Source organism: Oncorhynchus masou, chromosome 5 (genome assembly GCF_036934945.1).
Source record: "Oncorhynchus masou masou isolate Uvic2021 chromosome 5, UVic_Omas_1.1, whole genome shotgun sequence".
In the NCBI taxonomy this organism is placed as follows: domain Eukaryota; kingdom Metazoa; phylum Chordata; class Actinopteri; order Salmoniformes; family Salmonidae; genus Oncorhynchus; species Oncorhynchus masou.
Genome location: NC_088216.1, coordinates 45,683,841 through 45,699,167, shown reverse-complemented (window position 1 = coordinate 45,699,167; position 15,327 = coordinate 45,683,841). Strand labels below are relative to the sequence as shown.

The following is a 15,327-nucleotide window of genomic DNA, read 5'->3' as shown; positions in this document are numbered from 1 at the left end:
TGGGAGGGAGTCTGGGAGGGAGTCTGGGAGGGAGGCTGGGACGGAGGCTGGGACGGAGGCTGGGAGGGAGGCTGGGAGGGAGGCTGGGAGGGAGTCTGGGAGGGAGTCTGGGAGGGAGGCTGGGAGGGAGTCTGGGAGGGAGGCTGGGAGGGAGGCTGGGAGGGAGGCTGGGAGGGAGGCTGGGAGGGAGGCTGGGAGGGAGGCTGGGAGGGAGGCTGGGAACCTGACCGTAAGACGACTGATGACGGACTGTGTAATATGACTGAGCAAGTCAAAGCTGGACTGACTGGATAAGATGTGCAACGGTTAATGAGGAAATTAAATGTAACCAGAGTTTCTGACAGTGGGATCCAATGGTCATGCTTTATACAATCAATCACGCTAGATGGATACGAACATATTGACGAGGCTACGGAGGACAATAAAAGATCAATTTTAACAACACAGGAATGGTTTTCTTTATGGTCTTCCTCTGCTCTCTCTGCTAAGTGTACAGTAACAAAACAACGCGTAAGCATCTCCCAGTCAGTATAGCTGCCAGCGAATCACTTCCCTGATGAAAACAGTTAATGTAATGCTAAAGCTAGCTCGTTTACTGTCAGCCAGACAGACAGCTCTAATCTGTTCTGTTCACTTTGAACGTGCACAGCAAACCCTAGATTGTGTGAGTGACTGTGTTTGCCACATTATAGACTACTACAGTACTGTACGCACGTGTGTGTGTGTGTGTGTGTGTGTGTGTGTGTGTGTGTGTGTGTGTGTGTGTGTGTGTGTGTGTGTGTGTGTGTGTGTGTGTGTGTGTGTGTGTGTGTGTGTGTGTGTGTGTGTGTGTGTGTGTGTGTGTGTTTTCCTGTGCATATAGTGTGTCTGTGTTTTCCTGTATGTGTGTGTACCTTGGTCTTCATGAACTTGGAGTGGTTCTTGTAGACCTCCATCTGTTTGATCTCCTCCTCTCTGTCCTCGGTGTTCAGCAAGCCATTAGCCTTCAGTATCTGGATCTCATCCTCCAGGTCCCTGATGTTGCGCTCCAGAGATGCTATCTTGGTGTCCTGCACAACACACACACACACCAGCTGTAAGATGCTATCTTGGTGTCCTGCACAACACACACGTACCAGCTGTAAGATGCTATCTTGGTGTCCTGCACAACACACACACACCAGCTGTAAGATGCTATCTTGGTGTCCTGCACAACACACACACACCAGCTGTAAGATGCCATCTTGGTGTCCTGCACAACACACACACACCAGCTGTGCTGTACTGTTGCTGAGCCACACTTATAATTCAGTACTAGAACATCTCCAAATCTTGACCAGTGAACAAGACACAAAACACCTGAAAGAGAGGAAGAGAGAGAGAAGATAGAGCGAAAGACAGTGAAAGAAAGAGTGAAAGAGTGAAAGAGAGAAGATGGGTAGAGAGAGAGAGATGGAAGACGAAGAAAGAGAGTAAGTGTCAGAGTAAGGAAGAGCTCTGTGAGGTAGTACGGAGGAGAGCCTCTGCAGTATCTTGGGGTAAAATCAAAAGCCTCCTCCTTCTCCGGCTGCAACAGCTTCCTCACAGCCAGCCTCTCAGTGGATTAATCACCATTTGGAAATACTGAGCGGCACACATCACAGCCAGCCTTTTGAGAGGAACCAGCACCGAGAGAAACGCCTGGAGAAGAAGCAGAAGCAGGAAGAGGAAGAGGAGCCGTGCTGCTCTGTAGTCGCCCGCACATCAATGCAAGAGCCAGTCCATGGACTGCGACTGCACCTCCGAGTGGAGCTTTGGCTTTGCAGAGTTTTTAAATAAATAATACAACGTCTTTAAGATTAGCCATGGTCCATCTCACATGCACTTCACCTGCAGAGCAACGAGCAAGAACCTGGTTTCACTCCCTCTCTCTCCTTTCTGTCTCTCCTCCTTCTTTCCCTCTATCTATACCTTTGACTGGTTCTGAACTTGTGAACTTGTGGTTCTGTGGCTTTTGCAGGGTCATCCAGCAGGCGGTGGAAAACTAGGACATCCAGCTCTGTATGCGAGGCTGTCCCCAGGTCGACTGAGAGTTAACAACAGATGGTCCTGGATCTAAGGGGTTAACGTGAGCGTGTGAACGCTGTTATCATGGCCATGTGCTTCGTCAATGCATCGCTATTCTATGACTTGTAGCAAGACGCTAACTAACCACCGGAGAGAACATAGCATAGTATACAGTGGAGACGACATAGTGTAGACGACAAACATACCGTAGCTCAATGGGTCAGAGAGATGCTATGCCATCCAAATGATTTCACTGCTACGGCAGATCAAGCTGATCAAGCAGAGGATGTGACGCTCTCATGAACACTCTCTCTCTCTCTCTTTCTATCTGAATCCCTTTCTCTCTCTCCTCCCTGTGCCACTGGCCTCGCTGTCGTAAACAACCACACCTGTTTCCATGGTAGCAGCAGGCAGAATGTGCTCTCCCTCGTGGGTGAGGGAGGGAGGGAGGGAGAGAGATTGAAAGACAGAGTGAGATAAGGAGTGAAATAAATCGAGAGAGAGAAAGAGATCCTAGAGACAGTGAGTATAGAGAGAAGGGGGGTTAGCATTACTCATGCTAACATCAGCACCAACACGTCTGTTGGAGAGAGCAGAGAGAAGCGGGGAGGTCCTCCACCGAGGATGGAAGGGAGAGGGGCTCTGCTCTGTATGAAAATCCAGAGCCTCCAGGAGCCAGCGTGTTATGTGACCACGCTAGAGGAGAGTCACGTGACCGTGCTAGGGGATGCTGGGGTTTGCTCAGCACCAATCCAGCTCTGTCTGATGATGTGGTGTGTGAGCGAGAGGCATGCTGTCGGGCTGTGAGCGCATGCTTTATATTTAGAAGTGATATCACAGCTCTGCAGCTACAGTGGGCCGATGGGCTCTGCAGTGGGCCGTTGGGCTCTACAGTGGCTCAATTAGTGCTTTGAATACATTTTTCATAGCTTTTGCGTGTGATGTAACATTACAGCATCATCCACCGACTCGTCTCACGAGGTCGTCCTTCCAAATCTGGTGTCGTTGAATGAGCCTGGGCGTCCGAAGCTATCGACAGACTCAAAGTTAATTCAATACAAGCAAAATCTGGCTTTTCCGAACTCTAAGGTTTTCGTATTTCATCTGATTACATGGTTGGTCTCAGCAATGGTGCCAGCCAGGTGTACTACACTACCCATAATGCCCCATGGTTCTTACCTTCATCTCTATGATGGTCTGGAGGGCTTTGGTTTTGCCAGGGTCCTGGTGCATCTGGTTTCTCCTGTGCAGTTCCTGGGAGAACACCAGTTGATATGAAATGGACAAGACAAGCATCAAAAGTCGCCTCTTTTAGGACCTAGTGCAAATGGGCCTGTATTTATGAACCATCTCAGAATAGGCGTGCTGATCGAGGTTTCGGTTCCGCCTTTTAGATCACAACGAATAAGATCACCATGGACAGAAGGAACCTGATCCTAGATCTGCACACCTACTCTGAGATGCTTCATAAATATGAGCCCTGAATCTCTCCAAATGCATGGGTAATGACTTAGCTTAACCGAGCTCAATACTAGAGCGACAACATTCAAATAAGTTCCATTTACTTGCACTACCATTACATCAGTCATGTACTTCTCCCCTGGCAATAACACTGTACACAGATTGAACACTGCTCCTTTCACTGCAGTCAAAGCACAGTAGGTACACAAAGAGAAGGCCAGTATTGCCCTCTAGTGTTCATGGGCAGAAGAAAAAAGCGGAAATTGCCTGGAAGTACCAGAAACCGGAAGCAGTACTGAACAATCAACATGACTCTGCGCTTTCAGTAACACCTCAAACACAGGTGAGACCAGGTCTACCGTGGCCATATAGTAACTACATAGTTTTGTCTATTTACAGGTTTCTTTTTCATCACTTTGGTAGTATTTCCTGACTCTTAGTGCAAAACTCCAAACTGGTAACACTTGTAACACGGCCAGTGTTACATTCAAAACGTTTCATTTTGTTTGTCGACATCTTTTAACACACAGCCATTTGGTCCGACATTTTACTGTGAAATGTCACGAGCACATTGGTTGATGTTCTCAATGTCGCTGTTTTAACAATCAGTTAATCCAATAGCAAAATATTTAAGATACATATTTTAAAATTGCCCTTTGAATGTAGTATTCTCCAGTGCTGCAAATTGCAGTACATTAAACTGTTTTCACATGAATCAATCAATTCAAATCAAATCAAATGTATTTATAAAGCCCTTTTCGCATCGGCCGATGCCACAAAATGCCAAACAGAAAACCTAGCAAACCACCAACAAAACCCCAAACAGCAAGCAACACACGTGCACTACCCATTCAAATTGAATGAACACAAAATATCCATCATTTCTATCCCATGTGTGATCAAAGGGGTGATCCTTGAAGACAACTTTCACAGTGTAATCAAATGAAAGAAACAGCGTGTTCAGCTGGCATTAGTTTGCATCAAACCTGTCTTGAGCACTTGGCCAAAGGTCCTCATTGTTCATGCACCTGGGGAAAGCCTTTCGCATGGCGAATCCCAGCCTGACATCGGTCTGGATTGAAATCATTGCATGCCTCATCCATGGCACGCTCATTTCATTTTATTTTACTAGGCAAGTCAGTTAAGAGCAAAATCTTATTTTCAATGACGGCCTAGGAACAGTGGGTTAACTGCCTGTTCAGGATTTGTACCTTGTCAGCTCGGGAATTTGTACCTTGTCAGCTCGGGGATGCGAACTTGCAACCTTTCGGTTACTAGTCCAACGTTCTAACCACTAGGCTATCCTGCCGCTCATAGGGATAGCAATCCTACATCTTCCACCTGTATTGTAATTGTGCATTGTATTTTGCAGTATTCTATTGTACTTAGGTATTGGGGTCGTCCTGTATGTGGCTCAGTTCATAAGAGTACGATACTAGCAACCGCAGAGTTGTGGGTTCAATTCCCACTGGGGTCACATACCAACATGTCACTTTGGATGAAAGTGTCTTCTCTGGGAAATGGCATGTATTACAGTACTGTATTGGCCAATGCAATTTTAGTAAAGCAGTGTTGGATTTCTGAGACGAGACACTTAGTAGCCGTTTAATAGCACTACATATACTCTGAGTCTGCTGTGGCCATACAGTAGTATAAGGGCATATACTAACCGTAAGCACTACATAACATGCATCCCAAACAGCACCATAAACCCTACATAGTGCACTACTTTTGACCAGAGCCCTGTTCAAAAGTAAGGCACTATAGAGAATTATGGTGCCATTTTGGACAGACATGTACTCTTGTACCTCTCGGAGGTGGATGTTCTCCTTCTCCTTCTGGTCCAAGATGACCTCCAGGTGTCCAAGTTGAGCCTCGGCCTCAGCGATGCGCCTGGCTCTCTCCTGCTCCTCCTCCTCGTTGACCCTGCCTGGCCCTCCAGGCAGACCCTTACTCTGGAGCATTTCCAGCAGCTTCTTGATGGACTCGTCCCTGGCCCCCAGCGTCTGCTTCTGGGTCTCGATCCGCAGCTCCATCTCCTCCAAGGTCTTCCTCAGGAGGAACAGCTCCTTGGCCTGACGGAACGCAAGGAATTGTAAGGAATTTTAAAGGAAGGAAGTGTCAATTGGGTCATTATTAAGGTAGCTAAAATTCAGGAACTTTCCAAAATGTCCAGAATGGAGGAAGATACAGAAATCCCAGTTGGAAGATTCTCTAAATTCCCAGAGGGAAGTATCAGGGAATTCAAAATCCTACAACCAAGACCCTGGTCATAAGAACCTGGAACTAACGCCAAACTCATTTATTTAATCACTCATTTATTATGAGTAATTTATTAAGATTCCTTGCCTGGCGGTCGTGCTCGGCTTGTAGCCGTCTGAAGTTCTCCTCGGTCAGCTCGATGTTGGTGTAGTGGTCCCCAGAGCGGCCGCCGCTCTCCTGCTGCAGTAGGTGGTTCAGGTCCCTTTGGGTCCGCAGCTCGTCCTGTAGGGCCTGGATGGTCAGCTGCAGGTGCTGTGGGGGTCACACACACACACATACGCACGCACGCACGCACACACACACACACACACACACACACACACACACACACACACACACACACACGAACACACACACAGACATGAAAGCACATGCACATGCAAGCACACACACACACACACACACACACACACACACACACACACGTCCAGGAGTCTCAATCTGGTAGGGTCGCAGCATGTAGTCTAGGGTGGATTCAATTAATTGACAGATCAGACTAGGATGGGTCACTGAATATGTACATATGGAGGGACATTTTCAGACACACACGCAAACTCACAGACACCAATACATCTTATAGAGAGGGGGGGATTTTGAAGGTGGCCCTGCGGAAAGGAGATGTGTATTACGAAGAGCACGCACAAACTCAGAAACACACACCGTAATCTATTCAACCTCTGGGGAAATACAGTTCCTGCCAAACACACTTGGAGAGGAATTTGAGGACTTACCTCACTATGGCATGAAAGACAAAAAGAAAAAATACAAATGACACAAAGTATGGCAGTATGAGAAGACGTTAAATAAAAGGCAAGTGGTTTTTACATACTCTCCGTGATCGACTTGCTTTCCACCTTCTGCAACTATTTTCAGGGTGAGTAAGGTGTACTGTAAACAGTTATCTATGTGCAGTACCGTGCATCGGCAATCTAATCTGTAGGAATCTCTCTTGAAGCTTTGACGGTAGGAATACTACGAGGGCCACATTTAAACAAAGCCATCCAGTGAATGACTGAATCGTTGTGTTGCTGGGAGAAACCAATTGTGCAACTGAAAGTGCACTGAAAATGCACAATCCTTCCCTGTATCAGGGGGAACGTGAAGAACTTGTGAACCTTCGATAACAGTCTTGACCGATCCCCTGTCAAGTGTTCAGAGTTGGACGGCTCGCGTTCAACAGCTTGCACTTTCAACAGAACGCTTGATTGTTGCAGTATTAGTGATCATTATCTATCATTACCGTAGGGGGTGTGTATGTGCTGTCTATGCTGCCGAGTGGCGAGCAGCAGAGATCCGTGCACAGCGCAGTAAACAGTGTTCCCACTGAGAGCTGGTAGCCAACCAACAGCAGTAGACTCAGTGGACCTCTGGGTCCATGCCCATCCGTTATGCTGTGTGTTAGGGAGGCGGGTGCGCGTGTGTACGTGTGCCACTGGTGGCTGCTGAGAGGAGGACAGCTCATAGTAATGGCTGGAATGAAGTCAATGGAACGGTGTCAAACATGGAGTTCCATACCATTCCATTATGTCCCTTCCATCCATTACTATGAGCCCGTCCTCCCCAATTAAGGTGCCACCAACCTCCTGTGGCGTAAGAATGTGTGTGCGCATACAAAGAGACAAAGACATTACTTGTACATTACTTGAGAAGAAAAAAAAAGACACATCCACTATAGGAAGAAATAAGAAGGAGACAAGTGGCTCTGTTCCAATATCCACCCTAGCATGCCACTATACACTGATTGGGCCATGCATTCTTAGTGCTACACTAGTATGGATATTGGAACGTAGCCTGGGTGTTGAGGTTTAGGGGGCGGGGAAATTGAACAAAACACAGCCTATTTTAGAGTATACTATAGGGTCACAAGGGTCACACAGCAGCCACACCCCTATAGTAGAGCCACACCCAGTAAAGGGAGAACACAGAAGAATTCTACTCGGCAGTGTGTAAGAGCAGGGAGAGGGTCTGACGGACGCGGGTAGGGCTTAGGGAACGGTGCAGGCTAAACCAATCACACTCCTTGCTGGTGTGTGGATGGGGGTCCAATTCGGAGCGTGTCCAAAATGGCAACCCTACTCCCAACATAGGCCTAGTGTACTACTTTTAGCCAGAGCACACACGTTCTGGTCAAATGTAGTGCACTACATCGGGAATAGGGTGCATTTCCGACACAGCCCAGAGGGTTGGGGGGGGGGGGGGCAGAGGAACAGGACTGCCAGGTCTCTGGGGCACCGAAGACACACGACGACGTCACTCTGGTGGTGACTCTATGTTGTGCAGACACGGCAGCCAGGGCAGCGGTTGCAAACATAGGGACAAACCTTGGTTCTCCTGGCGTCCAGCAGCTGGAGGAGCACGGGCGGAGCCAACAGAAGAGAAACATAGCGCACGGAGAACACAGCGTCAGAACAGTACAAAAGAGCATGTGGAGACCGTGAGCTACAATGAGAGCTCCCGTGAAGGACACGAGGAAAATGTGTGAGGAACATGTGAGGATGTGTCTGGTTATCCCCATCCATCCAACCCTCAAATCATTTATCTCTATCCGTTCTGATGGAATTGGTACACTAAGGAACCTCATGGTACAGTAGAGAACCTCATGGTACAGTATAGAACCTCGTGGTGTGGTGAGGAACGTCACAAACTCACACAAAGACATATCAGTCTAATCAGTCTAAAACATAATGGAAACCTTTGTGGAAAAAGAAGGTGAGGTTATTTAGTGGTGAACACTTTCGGCATTAAGTCTCACCAAATCAAATCTAAATCAAATCAAATGTGTATTTGCCCCATGCTTCGTAAACAACAGGTGTAGACTAACAGTGAAATGCTTGCTTACTTCTCAACAATGCAAAGATAATTCAAACAAATATACATAATAGAAGCATGAAAAAAAAATAACAGAAGGAATAAATGCACAATGAGTAGAAATAACGTTTCATGGGGTATCAGTACCGAGTCGATGTGCAGTGGTACGAAGTAAATTATGTAGATATGTATGGGATAAAGTGTTTAGGCAGAATAGATCATAAACAGTAGCAGCAGCATACATGATGAGTCAAAAGAGCTAGTGCAAAAATGGTCAATGCAGATAGGGAGGTGTTTAATCCCGGGGTCCTGAGCTTAGTGATGAGCTTGGAGGATACTATGGTGTTGAACACTGAGCTGTAGTCATTGAACAGCATTCACACCAGTGGAAGCTCCTCAAAGGAGGAAGGGGAGGACCATCCTCCTCAGTGAATTTCAGAACAATTTAAATAATGAAACATTAAAAAAGTTATAATTTTTAGATAAGAATGTACTAAATATATTAATGTCACCAAATAATTGATTAAATCACACCGTTTTGAAATTAAGGTCCACAGTAGCCTGAAAAGCACTCTGTAGGGTAGCACCATGGTGTAGCCGGAGGGCAGCTATTTTCTATCCTCCTCTAGGTACATTGACTTCAATCCAAAACCTAGGAGGCTCGTGGTTCTCACCCCCTTCCATAGACTTAAACAGTAATTATGACAACTTAGCTAGCTAGATTTAGAATTCCCAACGTTAGCTAATATGATGACAACAATGTAGGCTGAGTGTAGTGATTAGTGGTTAGGAAATGAAAGCTTGGCTTGGAAAGGTTTTTTCACCTGGTCACGGACAGCTGGTGTATTGTGCACTGAAGTCAAGAAGCGAAGAGAAAAGGGAAGTTGGGAAAGGGAAGTAAAGGAGTGCAATAAAGATTGCCACGTCTGAGGATCTGTTGGGGCGGTATGCAAATTAGAGTGGGTCCAGGGTGTCTGGGATGATGGTGTTGATGTGAGCCATGACCAGCCTTTCAAAGCATTTCATGGCTACAGAGATGAGTGCTACGAGGTGTTGGTCATTTAGACAGGTTACCTTGATGTTCTTGGGCACAGGGACTATGCTGGTCGGCTTGAAACATGTAGGTATTGCAGACTGGGTCAGGGAGAGGGTGAAAATGTCAGTGAAGACAGTTGCCAGCTGGGCAGCGCATGCTCTGAGTACGCGTCTTCGTAATTTGTCTGGCCCTGCAGCCTTGTGAATGTTAACCTGTTTAAAGGTCTTACATCGGCTACGGAGAGCGTGAGCACCTAGTCGTCCAGAACAGCTGGTGCTCTCATGCAAGATTCAGTGTTTCTAGCATACAAGGTATTTAGCTTGTCTAATACTCTCCCTTCACTGGACAGCTTGCGGCTGGGTTTCCCTTTGTAATCTGTTATAGTTTGCAAGCCCTGCCACATCCGACGAGTGTCAGAGCAGGTGTTGTAGGATTCGATCTTGGTACTGCATTGATGCTTTGCCTGTTTGATGGTTCATCAGAGGGCATAGCAGAATTTCTTATAAGCATCCGGATTAGTGTCCCACTCCTTGAAAGCGGCAGCTTTATAAAAATAAATAAAACAGAGTACAGCAGACAGAAAGTACAGCAGTAGTGACATGAAGGACATCAGCTCTAGCCTTTAGATCAGTGCGGATGTTGTCTGTAATCCATGGCTTCTGGTTGGGATATGTACGTACGGTCACTGTGGGGACGAAGTCGTCAATGCACTTATTAATGAAGCCAGTGACTGATGCGGTAAACTCCTCAATGCCATTGGATGAATCACAGAACATATTCCAGTCTGGAATACATACAAGGCATTGCAAATGGACACTAGTAACCACACACCAGGTGAATCATTACACAGTACTGTGATTTATAAAGAATAGGTGTGGTACAATGGGGCAAGGTTTCTGGGGAAAAGATTTAGCCTAGCCCTGTATTAAAAGAAAGCTCAATGAAAGTATTTTTAAATACAGGGCTAGGCTTAATCTGTGCCTGGGCCACAGCCCCTATATCCTGTGCTGTGGTAGTGTGTTATTCCACCCAGCAGAGGGCAGTGATCACTCTAGCAGGGTGCTGTCTCTTAGTCTGTCTCTACTGGACTGTGCCAGTGCCTTTCACTTCCACTGCATTGGGCAACACTCACTTATGTAAGCATCGCAGTCTTTTTGGGCCAGTACGCTCAAACCACTTAAAGCCTCTCAAATCTTTACTCGTGCTCACAAAACTACATTCACACACGCTCACCCTGCCATCCTCTCTTACTCACACTCTTTATCTCCCTCAATCTCTCTCGCCCTCTTTTCCTCCCTCTCTTTCTCCCTATGTTATTTTTTTCTCTCTTTCGAACATTAATACACAAACACACAAGGCAGCAGACACCATAATAGACGTAATATGGATTCCATGTTGTTGCTAAAACGCCAATTAAAGGGGACAAGTAAAGTAAATGTGTAGAGAGAGTGCTAAATAAGATGTATGTTTAAGTCATGTGCTGAATAATCACCCATTGAATATTCAACATGTAAAAATGATGCATGTTTTTAACTACAGTGTCATCGGAAAGTAATCAGACCCCTTGACTTTTTCCACATTTTGTAAGATTACAGCCTTATCCTAAAATAGATTAAATTATATTATTTCCCTCATCAATTTACACACAGTACTCTATAATGACACAGCAAAAATTGTTTCAGAAATATTTGCAAATTTATACAAAATTTAAAAAACAGAAATACATTATTTACATAAGTATTCAGACCTTTTGCTATGAGACTCAAAATGATGCTCAAATGCATCCGGTTTCCATTGATCATCCTTGAAATTTCTACAGTTCGATTGGAGTCCAACTGTGGTAAATTCAATTAATTGGACATGATTTGGAAAGGCACACACCTGTCTATATAAGGTCCCACAGTTGGCAGTGCATGTCAGAGCAGAAACCAAGCCATGAAGTTGAAGGAATTGTCTGTAGAGTGGCCTCCATCATTCTTCAATGGAAGAAGTTTGTAACCACAAAGACTCTTCCTAGAGCTGGCCTCCCGGCCAAACTGAGCAATCAGGGGAAGAAGGGCCTTGGACATGGAGGTGATCAAGAACCCAATGGTCACTCTTGACAGAGCTCCAGAGTTCCTCTGTGGAGATAGGAGAAACTTCCAGAAGGACAACCATCTTTGCAGCACTCCACCAATCAGGCCTTTATGGTAGAGTGGCCAGACGGAAGCCACTCATCAGTAAAAGGCACTTGACAGCCCACTTGGCGTTTGCCAAAATGCACCTAAACGACTCCAAGATTGAACTCTCTGGCCTGAATGCAAAGCGTCACGTCTGGAGAAAACCTGGCACCATCCCTACAGTGAAGCATGTTGGTGGCAGCATCATGCTGTGGGGATGTTTTTCAGCCGCAGGTATGGGAGACTAGTCAGGATCGAGCGACAGATGAACGGAGCAAAGTACAGAGAGATCCTTGATGAAAACCTGTTCCAGAGTGCTCAGGACCTCAGACTGGGGTGAAGATTCACCTTCCAACAAGACAAAGACCCTAAGCACACAGCCAAGACAACGCAGGAGTGGCTCCGGGACAAGTCTCTGAATGTTCGAGTGGCCCAGCCAAAGCCCGGACATGAACCTGATCAAACATCTCTGGAGAGACCTGAAAATAGCTGTGCAGCAACACTCCCCATCCAACCTGACAGATCTTGAGAGGATCTGCAGAGAAGAATGGGAGAAATTCCCCAAATACAGGTGTGCCGAGCTTGTAGCGTCATACACAAGAAGACTTGAGGCTGTAATCGCTTCCTAAGGTGCTTCAACAAAGTACTGAGTAAAGGGTCTGAATACTTATGTAAATGTGATATTTCAGTTTTTTATTTTTAATACATTTTCTAAATTTCTAAAAACCTGTTTTTGCTTTGTCATGATGGGGTATTGTGTGTAGATTGTAGAGGAAAAATAAAATGTTTATACATTTTAGAATAAGGCTGTAGCGCAACAAAATGTGAAAAAAGTGAATGGGTCTGAATGCTTTCCGAATGCACGGTAAGTAACATTCACTCGCTGAGTTGAAATGAATTTCTCCTGATTTCTGACGTTTTTTAAATCATATTAATATTCCCAGCTAGTCAGTAACATGATGTATTAGCCGGGGAAAGGGTTAATGAAGTCGTGGCCTTGCAGTGAAGCAACAACGCCTGGAGTCGCTGCAGCAGCTATGTGAATCATAATCTATGACACGCACACACACACATACACAAACACACACACATTATGTGCAATCACTTAGGACCGTACAGTATGACTGTCTGTGACCATTTGCTTTCTCTGACTATGCATTATACCACATGTTGTTACGAAAGCAAGCTGAACAACGGACTACACATTCACATACTATATTGGATGAACAGCACTCCCATGCAAATCAGTCATCCACCTAAACACTCAAAGACTCGGACCTTATCTGTGCACACAGTCATGATTCTCCGACCATACAAGTACAGACTCACACACAGCAATTCTCAAATAAACACACACAACTACACAGAAACACAGAAAGCCAGAAGAGATTATATTTCTCTCTGTCAGGGGGTTCAGCAGGGCCATTGCACATTTATCTTTCTCTCTCTCTATCCCTCCCTCCCTCCACTTTGTCATTTCTTATTTCATTCTATATCATTCTCTCTTGCTCTTCATCTCTCCAGCTCTCGAGCTCTCTTTACTTATCTCTCTCCCTCATGATCAATATTCTGACCTGTTGGAACAGAATTGGAGGATGCGGTCCAATAAAACATTTTTCACACAGGGTTAAAACGAACATCCTCTCCTCTCCCCTTCATCCCTTCCCATACATAACCTCCCCTCCTTTCCTCCCCTCCTCCTCTCTCCTCATCCTCCCTTCCTATACCCATTCTCCCCTCCTTTCATCAGCCTATCCTACACTCCTCTACTCCAACCATCCTCTCCGTCCCTTCCCCTCCTCTCCTCATCCATCCCCCTTCCTCTCCACCCCCATCCCCCTTCCTCTCCTCCCCCATCCTACCCTCCTCTCCTATCCCCATCTTCCTCTCCTGCACCCATCCTCCTCTCCTGTCCCCATCCTCCTCTCCTGTCCCCATCCTCCTCTCCTGTCCCCATCCTCCTCTCCGATCCCCATCCTCCTCTCCTGTCCCCATCCTCCTCTCCTGTCCCCATCCTCCTCTCCTGTCCCCATCCTCCTCTCCTGTCCCCATCCTCCTCTCCTGTCCCCATCCTCCTCTCTTGTCCCCATCCTCCTCTCCTGTCCCCATCCTCCTCTCCTGCCCCATCCTCCTCTCCTGTCCTCATCCTCCTCTCCTGTACCTATCCTCCTCTCCTGCCCCATCCTCCTCTCCTGTCCCCATCCTCCTCTCCTGTCCCCATCCTCCTCTCCTATCCCCATCTTCCTTTCCTGCACCCATCCTCCTCTCCTGCCCCCATCCTCCTCTCCTGTCCCCATTCTCCTCTCCTGTCCCCATTCTCCTCTCCTGTCCCCATTCTCCTCTCCTGTCCCCATCCTCCTCTCCTGCCCCCATCCTCCTCTCCTGTCCCCATTCTCCTCTCCTGTCCCCATCCTCCTCTCCTGTACCCATCCTCCTCTCCTGCCACATCCTCCTCTCCTGCCCCATCCTCCTCTCCTGTCCCCATTCTCCTCTCCTGTCCCCATCCTCCTCTCCTGTACCCATCCTCCTCTCCTGCCACATCCTCCTCTACTGTCCCCATCCTCCTCTCCTGCCCCATCCTCATCTCCTATCCACATCCTCCTCTCCTGTCCCCATCCTCCTCTCCTGCCACATCCTCCTCTCCTATCCCCATCCTCCTCTCCTATCCCCATCTTCCTTTCCTGCCCCCATCCTCCTCTCCTGTCCCCATCCTCCTCTCATGGCCCTATCCCCATCCTACTCTCCTGTCCCCATCCTCTTCTCCTGTCCCCATCCTGCTCTCCTGCCCCCATCCTCCTCTCATATTCCCATCCTCCTCTCCTATCCCCATCCTCCTCTCCTGCAACCATCCTTCTCTCCTATCCCCATCCTCCTCTCCTGCCCCATCCTCCTCTCCTGCAACCATCCTCCTCTCCTATCCCCATCCTCCTCTCCTGTCCCCATCTTCCTCTCCTGTCCTCATCCTCCTCTCCTGCCCCCATCCTCCTCTCCTGTCCCCATCCTCCTCTCCTGTCCCCATCCTCCTCTCCTGTCCCCATCCTCTTCTCCTGTCCCCATCCTGCTCTCCTGCCCCCATCCTCCTCTCCTATCCCCATCCTCCTCTACTGCCCCATCCTCCTCTCCTGCAACCAGCCTTCTCTCCTGTCCCCATCCTCCTCTCCTGCCCCATCCTCCTCTCCTGCCCCATCCTCCTCTCCTGCAACCATCCTCCTCTCCTATCCCCATCCTCCTCTCCTGTCCCCATCTTCCTCTCCTGTCCCCATCCTCCTCTCCTGTCCCCATCCTCCTCTCCTGTCCCCATCCTCCTCTCCTGTCCCCATCCTCCTCTCCTGCCCCATCCTCCTCTCCTGTACCCATCCTCCTCTCCTGTACCCATCCTCCTCTCCTGCCACATCCTCCTCTCCTGCCCCATCCTCCTCTCCTGTCCCCATCCTCCTCTCCTGTCCCCATCCTCCTCTCATGGCCCTATCCCCATCCTCCTCTCCTGTCCCCATCCTCTTCTCCTGTCCCCATCCTCCTCTCCTGTCCCCATCCTCCTCTCCTGTCCCCATCCTCCTCTCATGGCCCTATCCCCAT

The 15,327-nt window shown here is 47.6% G+C and overlaps 1 pseudogene; it reads right to left on the bottom strand.

The window, feature by feature from the left end:
• LOC135539671 (ERC protein 2-like) overlaps positions 1-15,327 on the bottom strand; it is a 364,220-nt pseudogene that overhangs the window by 312,653 nt on the left and 36,240 nt on the right.